This window comes from Cyprinus carpio, chromosome B13, assembly GCF_018340385.1.
Source record: "Cyprinus carpio isolate SPL01 chromosome B13, ASM1834038v1, whole genome shotgun sequence".
Classification (NCBI taxonomy): Eukaryota; Metazoa; Chordata; class Actinopteri; order Cypriniformes; family Cyprinidae; genus Cyprinus; species Cyprinus carpio.
In genome coordinates this window covers 15,336,318-15,353,695 of record NC_056609.1, presented here as the reverse complement: position 1 = coordinate 15,353,695, position 17,378 = coordinate 15,336,318, and the positions used below count along the sequence as shown (strand labels likewise).

Sequence of the window (17,378 nt, the reverse complement as noted above, 5' to 3'; positions counted from 1 at the left end):
GTTATCAGCACATAATAACCGCTGTCGACTCATCAGCAGATCAGCCCATCTCTTCAAGCTCATATCACCACATCTACTGTAGCACATTTATATTCATGCACTAGTCCAATTCGCTTTTGGCCTGAAGTAAATTTGGTCTTAATTTCCATTTGCGAAACTGCTATTTCAGGAGCGTCGCTTGAGCATTTCCTGTCTGATTGTAAACCGTCTGCCATCTTTTCTTGCTCCAATTAGGCCAGTGAGAGTCATGCCGGATGAGGAATCCTATTACTTTAGAGACCAGAGGAGGAAGGAAACAGAACAGTGATTGAGTGTTTGGCATTCACAGCCAAACACATTGAGATGTTCCCGTGGAGAGAGATAATTCAAACTGTGACATTGAAGGAGGAAGCAGTAGAGATAGAGATAGAGAGATACAGGAATGGAGGCTGAATATGTACAGATCTGACATGCCGTTCAAATCATTTAAGATACTTGTCTCTCTCTCTGAGGCAGTCACTCACATTAGGCTCAAAGGTTGAGATGGATTTCTTTTGTTTATCTTAAGATAGATAATATAGGCACTTACATGTAAATTTCCATTCAAGACCATATAAACTCCATTTAGAGGTAAATATGTTGTTGGAAAAATTGTCAAATTGGACAGACTTTGAAATTATATAACTTTTTTTTCCATTGAGCTGATGAAGACATTACTGCAAGAATTGGACACTCTTTTACTAACTAAAAATATTTGTGGCAAATTTTGGTGCTGATGTATGAATGGTAACAAAGCAAACAAAAGACAAACAGCCGTCCCACGTGTAAAGAACAGATGTGGTATATTTATGGGTAAAGATAAAAAAAAAGAGCAATTTTACTCCAATATAACAAGTTTCAGGTGTGAAAGTGACTTATGGAGCATAACCCTTGCTCTATTTTTTTTTACTAGCAAGGATGCATTCAACTTCCCCCTCGCCAGTCCTGGAGCTTGATTGACGGGTGATCTGACCAATCATAACGCTGTGAATCTGCCATTTTGTCCAATACACAAACCAGACAGAAGAGTAGATAAACGTCGGTGGACTTCAATTTGAAAAATGGTGTTGTTAAGAAGATACCTTCTTAAGTTCATTCATGTTTATTACATGCTATAACTCGTAAAGAGGAAGAGATGATTGGTTCATGTGCTACTTGAACTAAGGCCCTGTTTACACTAGTGCGTTTTCGTATTAAAACGCATAACTTTTGCTACAGTTACGCCTATCGTTTACACTACTCTGGCATTTTCGACCTTCTGGCATTTACTAAGGCACTACAGCAATCTGTCACGACACATTATTAGGAACTACAAAATGGTATTTATCATTTAAATTTCATTACTTTCCACAAAAATGTTTCCAACATTGATGATAAACAGAAATGCTTCTTGAGTACCAGCATATTCGATTTCTAAAGGATCATGTGACATTGAAGACTAAGGAATGATGCTGAAAATTCAGTTGTTTTGCCATCAAAGGAATTAATAACATTATAAAATATTTAAAAATAGAAATAGTTACTTTAAATTGCAATAATATTTCAGAAAAGTACTGTTTTCACTGTATTCTTGATCAAATAAATGCAGCCTTGGTGAGCATAAGAGACTTCTTTCAAAAACATTAAAAAACCGAAGCAATTGTGAAGAATATGGTACATTTAAACAGCTCTACCTAACCATAAGTCAAGTCTCCTAATGACCACCGGGAGCATCTTTCTTGCCTGGAAGCAAGTGATTTCCTGGAGCTGAAGGTCAATGTCTACTTGGCAGTACTACATTAGCATCACTCTGATGTTGTACACATAACACAGAGGGACTCCCCAGCTGCAAAAACAGAATGAGCATGCAAAACATATCAATACAAGGACCAACACAATATTGTGAGAAAAATCAATCACAATATATTGTTATATGATTGTAAATTGTGTTATGTGATGTGAGATGCTGCTCTTGCAAAAACAAAACCTATCACACACATTAAAGGCCATCTGTAGCAACAAGAAGAAAATAGGGAGGGAGTTGTGATTGGTTTCCACACCATTCCCATAATTCATGAGGCAAATGCTCTGATTGTGTCAGGGAACATTAATTGGCCATTGTGGAGCTGTGAGCCATAACTAGAACAGAGGCCAGGACGCCAGCGAGACTATACAATATCTATTGTTACATTATGTACAAGCGCAGAAGTGATGAAGATGTTGTTTCGATTGCCTTATGACAACAGAGAAAAGGGGGAGAGGAGGAGCTGGCAGTGATGAAGAGAGCTGCGGGGTTTTTTTGGCGTTGCATTAACACTAATTAGAGCAGAATTGATTGAGAGGCGAACACCCTCTCTCATTATAGTACTGCCATTACTCTTAGAATGACAAGTGACAGTGTTTCAAATGAGACTGAGATAAGTCAATGCTGCTGCTGATAGCGGCATCGCTCAGAGACGGCACGCGGCGGCCTAACAGACAGAGACTTATTAACGACGGCTGCGGTACTTTGCACAGACTCTTGGCTTGTGCTCAAAACCCTGAAAAAGTCTACAGACAGTACAAGAGGTTGTGAGGCATGGAGGTACGTCTGAATCTGAATTTTACATTACATTATGTAACCTACGAAACTCACCAGCTGTTGTGTTTTTACTGTACTTTCACAAGCCTGACAGACATGAAAGAAAAACTTTATTTTATTATTCAAAAACAATATACTTGTTACTATAATTTTGTTGTTCAGAAAACAAAGTGAAGTCAATATTGTGCCATTACTGCTACTTATATGATTTTTGGGCCAAATCTGTCATCTAATAAATAATGTGTATATAAAGAACAGAGACCTGCATAGACTTCCTTCCATCCGTCCATCCATCCATCCATCCATCCATCTATCTGTCTGTTAACAAATGGAACCTTATTGTAAAACATTACCAAATATATTAAATGACATATATATTTATTTAATAAATAAATCTCAAATTTTAACTATATATACAGGTCCTTCTCAAAAAATTAGCATATTGTGATAAAAGTTTTTTTTTCCATAATGTAATGATAACCTACTGAAATATTTCAGGTCTTTTATTGTTTTAATACTGATGATTTTGGCATACAGCTCATGAAAACCCAAAATTCCTATCTCAAAAATAAGCATATCATGAAAAGGTTCTCTAAACGAGCTATTAACCTAATCATCTGAATCAACTAATTAACTCTAAACACCTGCAAAAGATTCCTGAGGCTTTTAAAAACTCCCAGCCTGGTTCATTATTCAAAACCGCAATCATGGGTAAGACTGCCGACCTTACTGCTGTCCAGAAGGCCATCATTGACACCCTCAAGCAAGAGGGTAAGACACAGAAAGAAATTTCTGAACGAATAGGCTGTTCCCAGAGTGCTGTATCAAGGCACCTCAGTGGGAAGTCTGTGGGAAGGAAAAAGTGTGGCAAAAAACGCTGCACAACGAGAAGAGGTGACCGGACCCTCAGGAAGATTGTGGAGAAGGACCGATTCCAGACCTTGTGGGACCTGCGGAAGCAGTGGACTGAGTCTGGAGTAGAAACATCCAGAGCCACCGTGCACAGGCGTGTGCTTTTGAACCAGAAACAGCGGCAGAAGCGCCTGACCTGGGCTACAGAGAAGCAGCACTGGACTGTTGCTCAGTGGTCCAAAGTACTTTTTTCGGATGAAAGCAAATTTTGCATGTCATTCGGAAATCAAGGTGCCAGAGTCTGGAGGAAGACTGGGGAGAAGGAAATGGCAAAATGCCTGAAGTCCAGTGTCAAGTGATGGTCTGGGGTGCCATGTCAGCTGCTGGTGTTGGTCCACTGTGTTTTATCAAGGGCAGGGTCAATGCAGCTAGCTATCAGGAGATTTTGGAGCACTTCATGCTTCCATCTGCTGAAAAGCTTTATGGAGATGAAGATTTCGTTTTTCAGCACGACCTGGCACCTGCTCACAGTGCCAAAACCACTGGTAAATGGTTTACTGACCATGGTATTACTGTGCTCAATTGGCCTGCCAACTCTCCTGACCTGAACCCCATAGAGAATCTGTGGGATATTGTGAAGAGAAAGTTAAGAGACGCAAGACCCAACACTCTGGATAAGCTTAAGGCCGCTATCGAAGCATCCTGGGCCTCCATAACACCTCAGCAGTGCCACAGGCTGATTGCCTCCATGCCACGCCGCATTGAAGCAGTCATTTCTGCAAAAGGATTCCCGACCAAGTATTGAGTGCGTAACTGAACATAATTATTTGAAGGTTGACTTTTTTTGTATTAAAAACACTTTTCTTTTATTAGTCGGATGAAATATGCTAATTTTTTGAGATAGGAATTTTGGGTTTTCATGAGCTGTATGCCAAAATCATCAGTATTAAAACAATAAAAGACCTGAAATATTTCAGTTGGTGTGCAATGAATCTAAAATATATGAAAGTTTAATTTTTATCATTACATTATGGAAAATAATGAACTTTTATCACAATATGCTAATTTTTTGAGAAGGACCTGTATGTAGTGAAAGAGAAAGATTTATATTTTAGATATTAAAATATTTCAAAATGTTAATAATATTAAACTGCAGGTTTAACAGATGTCAATTTTACCTGTCTGGACAGTTACGTTGTTGGTTAAAAAAAAAAAAAAACCATGACATTTGACAGAAGCTGAAAGCAGGAAATGTCCACCTTTTTAAAAATTTATGATACAACTGAAGGTATTTTATATTCATTAAATATTCACTAATTCTCACAGAAAACCTACTCAAATTATGAAAGCCTTTCTGAAACCAATTTGGTTTCCTAGGCAGCAAGGCAGGTGCCTTTGGTTTCAGTCAAGACAGCAGTGATCTATCCTTCTCCTGAAGATCAACACTCCTGCCGAGTTTAGCTCCAGTCCTGCTGCAAGCACCTGTCTATAATTTTCAAGTGAACCCAAAGACCTTGATTAGCTAGTTCAGGTGTGTTTGATTAAAGCTGGATCTGAAATCTGTGGGAAAGTAGACCTCCAGAAGCAAGTCTGAGAACCCCTGCGGTAACACAAATAAGAGGTACAAAAGCTGATTGTTGTTGAACTGCTCTCCTTCATAAAGGCCTGTAACTGGAGCATTTCTGTTTCTCCAGCGGAGCTGCAGTGGAGAAGAGAAAGGTGTCTCATTAAGGGAGAGAGTGAGAGCTAAGCTTAAAGACAGATGGGGAGCCGTTAGTGAGAACACAAGAGAGCGAACCTGCAACGTGCACCTTCTGTCTTGATCAACCTCCTAAAAAATGCCAGGCACGCACACAGGCGTGTCCTGGTTTGGCCTGCGGTTAACGGCTCTAACAGAGCTTCTTCCCCTCTCCATCTGCTTGGTTGTCTCAGCGGCACTTGGCAGCGGATTCAGAACCCACCAATTCCCTACTAGCGACACCATTCACATCTCAAACAATCAGTCTCACACTTTCGGCTGCTATCAGACTTACACACATGTACAGTATGCAGCTCCACACTTAAGGACACTGAATATTAGGGATGTCCACTTGACTTATTTGGAGGGTTGTGGGATCGACTAGTCAATATTAAGGAAATCCTGAATAATTAGGCTGGTTTCAGTATAGTATTTCCATTCAATATTACTACCACTACAAATTATAATTATATTATTATTATTGAAGTAGTAATATTGAATGGAAATACTTTACTATAACACATTAAAACTACAAACAGAAGATTACAATAGATTTCAAAACAAAAACAATAATATTAAAACTAAATAATACAGCAAAAACATTTCCAATAAATGAAAAAAAGTTACATAACTTGGTTTAGGCTTGGTATATATAAAAAATGTTATTTATAATGAACTGCACTATAATTTATGTTTGTTTTATACTTACTTTTTTCCCCTGTTCTATTCTAATAATAATCTACTTTTTTTTTTTTTTTCAACAACACAATTTTGACCCAGTGCAACTTATTTTCTGGAAAATGTGCTACACAACTTCTCAGAAAAGGTTTTACAATGCAGCAATTACAAACAACTATAAAAAAATAAAATAATTAGTTGACCTCACTTATTACTACTTTTTAGGATTAGTTCACTTCCAGAATAAAAATGTCCTGATAATATACTCACCCCCATGTCATCCAAGAAGTTCATGTCTTTCTTTCTTCAGTCAAAAAGAAATTAAGTTTTTTAAGGAAAACATTGCAGGATTTTTCCTCCATATAGTGGACTTCAACAGGACCAGTGGGTTACGGAAGTTTCAATGCAGCTTCCAAGGGCTCTACATGATGCCAGCCGAGGATTACGGGTCTTATCTCATTGAAACCATTGGTCATTTTCTAAAAAAAATTTAAATTTATATACTTGACCACAAATGCTTATCTTGCACTAGCTCTGCGGTGTGCGTCCACAACTTATCGTATTACGTAGTCATGTTGGAAAGGTCACTTTGCAAACACTGGGTCGGTACTTCCACCTACGTCACACATATTTGCACTCCAATGCTCTGTGACATACATGCATGAATCTACAACACAACCTCTCCTACCATAACTCCCTTATTGTCCCTTACACATGCTTTCTCAGCTGCAGCTTATCTCTCACCAGTCCTACAACACAATGAACGACTGTCATCGCCACTAAAACAACCTGCAGATCCTGATGACGATCATCAGCCTGCAGGCAAGAGAGCCAGAGAGAGAAAGAGATCAAATGAAGGAGAGATGTCAGGGTTTCAAAAACAATAACACCAAAGAAACAGATATCAAATAAGATCATATAACCCTGTATTTTCTCATACACAGTGAGTTGGAACTACAACAACACACCATAAAGCATAGCGTACATAAGAGAGAAGGCCTGTAAGGGTCTGCAACAAAAGCCACAGATGTAAACCAACTTGCTACACATCATCATCAACACTTGGAAGACAAGATCAGCAGATGCTAAGAGAAAAATTCTAATTTGTTTGATGCCTAACAGTCTGGTCATCAGATATGTGAACACTGAATCTGAATGACTGGGCAGTAAGCGGTGTCCTACGCAAGTTCGGCAAATATTGTCTCTATTGTCCATATTTTTCAGCTCTTTCCCCTTTTGAGCAAAGCAAAGCAAAAATGACCACTAGATTTTCCAACACTGTAAAAAATAAAAACCTCTCCAACTCAATATTTTCTAGTGACTGGTCACATCTAAATTTTTCAGTTGGCCTAATTAAATTTATGAAATTCAATTCACACAAATTCAATTTGGCCAACTGGAACATTCAGATGTGATCAGTAATTCACACAAATTCAGTTCGGCCTATTGAAAAATTTAGATGTGACCAGTCAATAGAAAATTTTGAGTTGGAGAGGTCTGAAATTTGTTTACAGTGAAGTTGATATTAAGAAGATTAGCTGCCAATTACATTGACAACACAAACACAAAATATACAAAATGTAAGTCTTAAAATGTGGGCGAGGCACTGAGCCTTTGGCTTGCAATATTTGCTTCGCCTAAAACAAAAATATGTTATTAGAAGTGGCGCATGATAAAACTAGCAGTGAAAGCTGGGGTCTCATGACACTGATTGGGAGAAAACTGAAAACAACAGACTCTCTGGGGGTGGATATGGTGAGATAGACAGTCAGACAAAGATGAATAGATAAACAGACAGACTGCTATATCGGCGCAGCATGTCTACCGCTAACAAGGACACATAGACCACATCACAGAGCATGACCACCACTACAAACAAAGGGACAGACAATCCTTCTTGTTTGATGGTGACTGAGAAGTGCAAGGTCTCTCTGCACTGGGATCATCACGTCTCGATGGGAATGCCATAGACATTCTTCATAAGGTTCAAGAATGTTTTATTCTACAAATGACTGCAACTGAATGATGATTTATGCCGTTCTGTTCTGTTAGCTGTTCTTGAAGGTTTGCATTATTCCAACTATGCAGACTGAATGCTATACTAAAATGACAGCATTTCCTGCACCGCTTTATGCTGCTGCTGAATCTGCAGTTCCACTACGAAAGAAATTATGCCTTAGAGTTGTGAACTGGCAGTCTGAAATAAATGTTATGAGAAATAGCCTACATACATAGTACAAAATAATACAAAGAGAACAGTAACACTCTATTTTACAGTGCCCTTTGTTACACATGTACATACTATAGTAATTACTGTAAATTATGCATTACATACAACAGCCCTTAACCAAATCCTAGTTCTATAGTAGGTACACGTAATTAACATGCAACGCATAAACAGTTCAATCAGATTTCTTTTAATTATCTGTATGAGCTGGTTCTTATTAATGACACAATGACTTACAAATCAGTCATTTGTTTGGTCTAAATAGTCATTTATTGACGGAATCAGTCAGAGCAGATCTTAGCTCACCCAGTGAAGTGGAAATCATTACTGTAGTCAGGATATACTCAAAATGAACCAAGTAGTTAAAGGGTTAGTTCATCCAAAAATGAAAATTAGGCTGTGTTTTACTCACCCCCGAGACAATTTTTTTTTATGGATGGGTGCTTTTTATTTCACTTATTTGGACTGAAGCACTGCAACACCCGCTGACTGCAATGATAGAGCTTGCAATAGCCAGGACAATTTTTAATATAACTCCGACTGGATTCGTCTGAAAGAAGAAAGGCATATACACCTAGGATGCCTCTGGGGTGAGTAAAACACAGCCTAATTTTCATTTTTGGTTGAAGGAACCCTTTGATATGTTAATTTACTGCACTAACAAAGACCAGTGAGATATATATATAATAAAGTGGCTTAACATTGTTAATGTAGTTTTAAATATAATAATTTTTAAAAGTCCTAGTAAAAAGTTTTTTTTTTTTAATTTTAAAAATGTTCATGCAATCGTCCATCACTGCAATAATAATCAAGTGGAACCTGGACCAGATTCGTCAAATTCCTTAAAAATCCCATCTCTATTTTTCACTCCAGAGCTGCAATCCCGTGGGTCAGTTTACTTTCCATCTGTGTTTTGGATTCTGTGGGTGAACATTACTTTCTGTCTGTAAGTGTGCACCTGACTGACTATGTGTACCGTTTATGACAGCATCTTCTACCAAACCATAATGCAAAGAGAAACATCTGGCAACTTGCAGACGTTATCCCTGTAAGCATGGACTGGGGTCTGTCCCTCTATAGTTGCAAGCCTAAAGCTATTATCACTGCTGTGTTTACACCCTTCAACAAAGCCCTGGTAAGACGGCCAACTGCAGGAAACATCTCAGATAGCGTTCCTCCATCTATCTTTTCCTCTAATCTGCCCCTTCTCCATTCTTCCTGCTCCCCAGAGAAGAGCTGACACTTCCCGCACCCTCATCTCCTATTTTCCCTCCCTCTGGGCGTCTCTTCTCCCCATTACCTTCTTTTTCTCTCGGTCCTCGCATGCATTCTGCTTCTCTCATTCTCCGGCTGCTTCATTACTCCGCTCGTCCTTCTAGTGGAAACAGATCCTGAACATTCCTGTATGCGATTAAGCTGCAGGCACTCATTGCGAACAGCTCTCGGCTTTCCAGCACAGCCGAGTGATCACTCATCCTCACATATCAGTTCTGTTTCGCTCTTGCTCTCTACATGCTCCATATGCTGCTCACACAAAGTAAAGAAGGAGTGAGGGAAAGTCAATGAGGAAGCGCAGAGAGTGGCCGTATCATTCCTGCTAAACTTTAGACTGATCTGAAGTCAGAAACAGCCATCTGTTAGGATCTCTGCAGATTGAAAAAAGCAGAAAACACAGCGTTGAGCTCTTTTGCCATCACATCTATGTATAATGCCAATGGCAGGCGTCTGCTGTAAAACATGCCGTTGTGTTTGATAAGTCCTAATCTACTCCAAAAGCAAAAAAAAAAAAAAAAAAAACATCAGTCTACTGAGCATAAACACCAAACACTGAAGTCATATTAGACTGACACACTGCTGAAATCCCCCCTGAGCTTGATGTGGAGGAGAGGGAGTGCATTGGTGTTTGGTTACCCCCGCTGAGAGCAGCTGCTGGAGTGACAAGGTAAGGTAAAGCTGTGCTGTTGGTGTAAAGTTGCAATTGTAAAGCTGGTAGAAATATGGATTTGTGCTGGTGTTAAATTGAGCCAATGGAAAAAACACAGCTTCAAATTGCGATGGCTTTGGAGTCACATTTTTGGATCAGATCAGGTTACTCCGTTTGAGGAGGAAAAGTCAATGATGGTTGGCCTGTCTATAAATGACTCAGCAGTTCCCATCATCACTGTGTGCCTGCTGAGGTCCAAGTCAAACTGCAAGCGTGTCCATGTTATTTGCTTTTTAATAACACTTACATGTATAACGATGCTCGAGTACAACTTCTGGCACACAACATTTATCTACACTACTGTTCAAATGTTTAGGGTTACTAAGATTTGTAAAATGTTTTTGAAATAAACCTCTTATACACACACCAAGGCCTGCATTTATTGAAATAAAGTAAAAAAAGTGTGTTTCCTATTTTAATATATAAGCTCAATTTTCAGCAGCAATTACTCGAGTCTTCAGTGTCACGTGATGCAGTGAAAATACTAGCAGAGCAAGTAACTATAGTAGAAAAAAAAAAATCTTGAGTTGCTTTTCACTTGTTTGAAAGGTGTAGCAGAGAGCAGCTGGTGGACTGATGAAGTCTTGTAACATCATGTTGTAAAGCATGAATGTAAAGCTGATGCAGTGATGGAGTGTCTGGATGAAGTTTGTTGGATGTTTTCTTTCCCAGACTTGCACTGTTCGCAGTCTCACTCAAAGTACCTGGAAACATGCCATCTCAGCTTTTAAGCAGCATGCAATCAACAACACCGAGCGTTCCTCGCTCACACACAAACACGCACACATACGATCGCCCCCTGATTTTCCTAAATTTAACATACAGGCACTGCCAAAGACAAACACAAATTGAAAAGAGAGTTCAAAATGTCATCTTTCCTCAGGTCTGCGGAATGCAACAAATACCATTTTCCACACAAACAGACTCCAGAACACGGGCATGCATGTACACACACAAACTGACTAAGACAGATTCAGCTCACACCCAATGTCTGGGCCTCGCCAACGGCCTCTTCCTGTCTCTGTGGTGATAGCTGAGAGAGAGCAGGGCAGTGGGCGACACTGACAAATGTTCAGCTTCAACTCCACAGAGTGAGAAAGAGAGAGAAATGACAGTTTCTTCTCTGACAAGGCCATCTGCACTGCAGCAACCCTAGAGGCCTTGGTTCAGATGACTTCCTTTTCTTCCCCCTCATTCTTTCTTCATCGCTGCTCTTAATTCTCAAGCAAGCCAAGTACAAATTATCCCCTCATGCACAGTCACCAGTAATGACAGCAGTTGTGAAAGCGATATGAATTCACCCTGGTGATGCAGTCTCAGTTCAGGTCAGCCGGCCAGCTGGCCGTCAGGCAATAGCCATCATGATGGGTTACCGTTAGCCTGGTGCTGGAGAAGTCGGTGCGGCCAGACCTGTAGGGCTCCATTAGTGTAAAGCTAATGAGACAGAACCTCAGCGGGCGGGGGCACACACTCATTATGACAGGATCACGGGCATGTGCAGGGTGTATGTGAGTGTGTGACTTATGGCAAAAAGGTGTGATGGAATTTGTTGAAAGTTAAAGCTTCAGGGCTCCATTTCCATCAGAAAAAAACTGAGTTTTTGATAGATTGAATGCTCAATGCATTTCTTAAACATCTGCAGGAAATGTTGCCCAAAGCATCCTATTTACATAGAATGCAGGAAAACAATGCAAAAGACTGGTATAAAGTCTTGGAGTACAGTGTAATCTAGATGCTAATATGTTGCAAGTGATGCTTGCACATGTAAAGCTTGCTGCCATGATGCCAAAGGGGTTCTGGGTGGTTGCCAGGGTGTTGCTACTAAAGTTGGCTAAAATTCAGAATTTAACAACTGGCTCCTGACCAATTCGTGAGTTAGAATATGAATTGAATTGGCAATTTATTGCAATTGGCCCATTTGCTAAATTGCAATTTGAATTCGAATGACAAGGAGGAAGCTAATGAAATCACACACAAATTTAAAGAGTTATAATACATTATAAAAATATAATACATTATTTTTTTAGACATAATGCAATACTAATCAAAAAAAGACCCACAAAAGATAGATAGCCACTCAAAATAGCAACAATAGCAATAGTTTTTTAAATCTAAACAGCAACCATACAGTTTCCATACTATCAGATCAAGTTGTTTATAATGGGGTAAACTATTACAGCATTCCAGTCTGTAAAATAATAAAACACTATAACTATATAACAGTAATACAATTTCTCAATGATTAATGATTGAAAGATTTCATATAGGAATGTATAAACGTATATTGAAATTATTATATTTAATATTCTAAAATATTTACATAACATTTTATAATATTAAATAGTATTGTTGTACATTAATATTATCAATATAATATAAAATAATGGTAATATACAATTATATATTCATTACACATGATTATAATTACAATATACAATTATAAACATTTCATTTTGTTTCATATTTAGATGCTCCTCACAGATGAACCTTTCAATTTACTGATCATAGGCAAACAACCCCATATGCTGCGAGTAGGACATTTATAGGTAATTCATACTGAAAAAAATATACAATACTACATGTATAATAATTATATGAATTTTATTTAACTTAATTAAGCTGATGTATGAGTATACTGTGCTACTGACCTAACAAACTAAGAGGCCCTGAATGAGAGAGACTTGATTAATATAACCTGTCACTTGTGTGAACCCAGTCTGACCTAACCCAGGTTTCCTTCTCTCCAAGATCCACAAGAGCACAGCCAGCCATAACACAGCCTGAAAGGCTGATCAACGAAATGGACACCACCTGCTTAAATACAACGGGAACGAGAAGCCAAACACTAGAGTAGTCCCTTCTTTCCATGGCTGAATGCAGGCAGGCGTCCAACTTGTCAAAACTACACAGTGCCTTGACCTGTGCTTAAACAAAATAAACAGAGCCAATGTGCTCCATTAGGGCACAGCTGAGTGATGTCCGCTCTGGCACAGCCCCGGTGATGTAACACGGCAAGCTAATAACCACAACCAAACAGAAAAGACAGAGCTGCTCTGGCCGTAAGGGACCGCGACAGACTGCACTTTAGCTTGGCTCTTGCTTTGGAAGCCATACAGAAAAGCCATTACCAAAGGAGCCATTTAACAACATCAATTAATCAATCATAGCAGGCAGGAAATGAATTTGGCGAGCGCCTCATCAAGGAGAGCAAGTTTTGATGCAGAATGTCTCATATTTTAGAATGGTGGCGGGATGAAGATTAAAAAAAACAAAAAAGAACATCAACAACACAGTGAGGGGGAAAAGGTCTCATTTGGATTGTATCCCAGCTTCTAAAAATCTCACTTCATTAGCAAAACTGGGCAGAGAAACTAGCAAGACTTTAAGTAAATTTTGAAACCGAAGCACGAACGATGGCAGAATACGAAATGATGAAGAACCCAAACAGCTGTCTTCTACAAGATGCACTGATTAGTGTATTTATATATTTCGAAACAAATCTTGGATGAGAGATTGCCAGGTCAATGCGGGACTGATTGTGTGCTTGCAGTTTATCTCAGCTGATTAGTAACAGGGCCGTATGTTGGTTTAAGACGACAAGAGACCAATACTGATGACAGGAAGTGCCCATCAATAACCAAACACTGCGTCTCAGGTTCAGTTTCACTCCATCTGTCTTAAACCAGCCTTCAGTTTAGCTTCTCTCCCCCTCATTCACCCCATTACCTCGCGTATATCCTCAGGTGGCCCATATGTGCGAAGCGACAGTCTGTGTCTGCATCCCCCCAGGACACGTTAGGGAAAGGACCAGCACAGTGGCTTTCTTATCGGCAGAGACCTGATCAATCGGATCAATGGAGGTGATCAGCGTTATGAGCTCTGATCATCCCGTGTGGGGAACCGGCTAATCCAGTTAAGCCATTAGCAAGCTGGGACAGATGAGCCTGTTGGGCATCGAGCCCATCTATGAGATCTGCTTATTAGCACACTGCCATATGGAGACAATAGAAGTACACAGTCATGAATGTAAGAACAAGACATGAGGAAGATCTGCATTCGCTGGCAGCTGATCCAGTGTGACAGAGTAAGAGCGTGTGAGCTAACATGACCGCCGGCTTCTGGTTGAGATGCGTGGCAGAGGGCCGGAGGCTACAAGGAGAGGGGAGGGGTGAGACCCTGCCCTGGGTAAACACAAAGACAGAATGGCCCCATGCTGGAGGTCACCCTTCAGCCTGTGACTGAGCATGTGGATCAAACTACATTAAATGCACTACAGCTTGTGTTACAGAAATCCATTTGCAGTTCCGCAATTATCAGCCGCAGCCTTCAAACCTGCGCTCACACTCGGCGCCCATCTGGGAGGCCGTTTAAAACACAAGATCTGTCCCACGGTTAGCGAGAGAGCAAGTGAGTGACTGAGCGAGGGACTGGTGGAGGAAACTTACAGGTCTGCTGGCTGAGTAAATCGCATTAATCATCAGCCCTGATGTTGTTTTTCCTGCTGCTGCATTTCATTTGTTTCATATTTAGATGCTCCTCACAGATGAATCTCTGCAGGCGCTCACGTAGGCTGCCGATGGCAGAGAGGGCATTAAACAGCTCTGCCCGAACCTACCATAAATTACACAGCCACATTAGCAGCTACTGCACAAAGAAAAAAGAGAGAAAGAGGAAATAAAAACAGCGCTGGGAAACCAAAAGTAACAAGCTAAACATACGATACAGCGTTCTTTACAAATGTGTCTTTTTCAATCACATCCTCTCCTGTAAAGAAACAGATTGGCAGACGGAGACAGCAGACATCCTCAGCGGGGTAAGAGAGGTGTCAGATGTAGTTGGAAGACGACAAGAAGAGAAAGGACGGGAGGAAAGGTGGAGAGGAGTTGAAGAGAAAGAAATTTGGTCATCACAACACTGTTTCAACACATGAGCGGAAGGGATTTAAACAATCTCCGCATGAATGCTGTGCCTCTATTATACTGCAGACACTTCAAACTGACTACAGAGAAAAGATGTTGCCTGAACAGATGAAACCACCTCAAAGCAGAAAAAAATGAAGATGTGATATTTTCTATTCAGCCTGGGAGCAATCGGAGATGGAGGGAAGAGTTTATGCTGCTACTGCATGAAGATTTCAAAGGGACCGCAGTTTATGCTGCTATAGCATGAACGTATCAAAGGATCCCATGGCGCACCTTTGATATAGATGGCTGCTCCCCCCATTATGATTACTCCTCCCACTGCTGTAGCTCACTGTGTGTCTGTTTTACATTGTGTGTCTGTATTTTATTAGAGCTTTTCTATCTCTTTTTTCAATGCAGTCAAACTTATTAATGTTAGAATGACAAAACCTGTTCTCACTCCATTTTTGAATGAATTAATGTCCCAAATAGTCACAACCTGTTCTTTTCTTTATGATACGCATTAAAATAAGGATGCACCAATATAAATATTCTGGTTGATATGAAAATTAAAAGTAAATTTATGCATCACAACATTATATCGTAGTGTTCATTTTAATGTTCATCATGAGATATGTTAAAGATGAAATTTAACAAAGTGCATGCTCATTGGGGAAATGAGTTGCACTTTTTTTAAATATATTTTTATAAACTAAATGGTAGTATATGTAATAGAAGTTATACAATACAACATACACTATCATTCTACTTTTATTTAGCAAGGATGCATTAAAATGATCAAAGATAAAGACAGTATTTTAAAGACAAGACTTTTTCATTGCTACAAAAGATTTCTATTTGAAATAAATGCTGTTCTTCTAACCTCGCTATTAATCAAAGAGTCACGAAAAAAAACAATAAAAAATTAAGCATCATATGATAACCAATATGGTTCTTATATGTCATGTCCTAGCATATACACAATTTATATTAGTCTACAAAACTCATTTTCAAGCATTTATGCAAGATCCTTTTTATTTAAAGGTTAAGGTCATAAGAAGCAAATCCAGTTAATCTCATAATGCAAGCACATGAAATCACACGGTTATAGACATATCTACAGCTTACCTTATTAAGAGAGTTTATCAGCAGAGCCAAAGACCTGCACAGAAAAAAAGAGAGAGAAGGATCATTACCGATGCAGCTCGAAGCTCCACAAATTGAGCCCCTGCTGTTCAGGTCTACATCTACACACCCTGCCTTCGTCCTGTATTCCCCAGACCAAATGAAGGGAAAAAAGACACTAAGTGACTTCTTAAGCACAAATAAACCTCTGACTTTGAGCACACGTCTTTCATAGATCAGGACTTAAGACAGCTGTAACATTTCAAATAAAGTTTATATATTCAGGTCGAAATGAATCAGATTAAAAAGGATCATCTGCTTTACGATTACAAAGTCATCATCAGCCTGCATTTTCCTCATGAAGAAGCAGAAATAAGAAACTCAGTCTTGGGTAACACCAACACATCATTCTGGATCCTCAAGCATGCAGCTTTATTTTCAGGAAAGAAGCAGCGCTCTATTGTTTGAGTCTGCGTGAGATTTTCCTAGTGGAGGGAATTCTGGGGCAAGAACTGATCCTTGGCATTTAACCCCCTGAGCATCAGTACTTTAGACCTTTGCATCCCAACCCTGCATGTCAAACGTCAAACGTCAATCCTCACGGATGAGACGACCAGCTGCTCGACACTGTACATAAATAATGCAATGCTATTGGCTTCAACTATGAATCATTCATACATCTTATGCACCTATTTATGCATGCACACAGGATTGCGGATCCTTTTTCCATGTACCTCTATTCTTACATGTTTAAAAAAAGTTAAGTTCATGGTCATATTTACAGCTCTCAATAAAGAAACATCTCATAGGACGCAATGAAAGATTATTCAGATTTTAGACACTGCCGATCTTGTTTGTACCTCCCGCTGCCCATGTGATCTATCTGCCAATTAACACACCGGCATCACCACTAACTCCTCAGCTTGACGAATTCCACTGTGGATGTTGTTTCTAATCCTATTGTAAACCAGAATCTCCCACTTGGGAATATTGCAAGAATGGAAGAGAGAAAGAAAAAGACTGTGTGAGACAGAGAGAGCAAGCGAGAGTGATAGTAAGCAGTCTGCCAGCAGGTGAGGATTAGAAGTCTATCATAATGGGATTTTACCAGTGCGGTATGTAGCAAATCAGCACAGCAGAGAAGAGTTACACAAGACTGAGTCCAGCCATTCTACACTGACTCTCCAGAGCTCCTCTCGCTCACAGCTCCCTGCACCTGATCATTCTCAGGAGATATAGACACATGCTCTAAAGAAATGCAATGAAAATGAGGAAAAAAGTCTAAACTTTACAAG

General features: G+C 39.6%; 1 protein-coding gene across 1 annotated transcript in view; it reads right to left on the bottom strand.

The window, feature by feature from the left end:
• Window positions 1–17,378, bottom strand: part of ndst2a (N-deacetylase/N-sulfotransferase (heparan glucosaminyl) 2a) — a 106,825-nt gene that overhangs the window by 44,680 nt on the left and 44,767 nt on the right. Inside the window, exon 3 of the mRNA XM_042736752.1 lies at window positions 16,087–16,120. The gene's annotated coding sequence lies outside the window, so the exon portion shown is untranslated. The remainder of the gene's footprint in view (window positions 1–16,086; window positions 16,121–17,378) is intronic.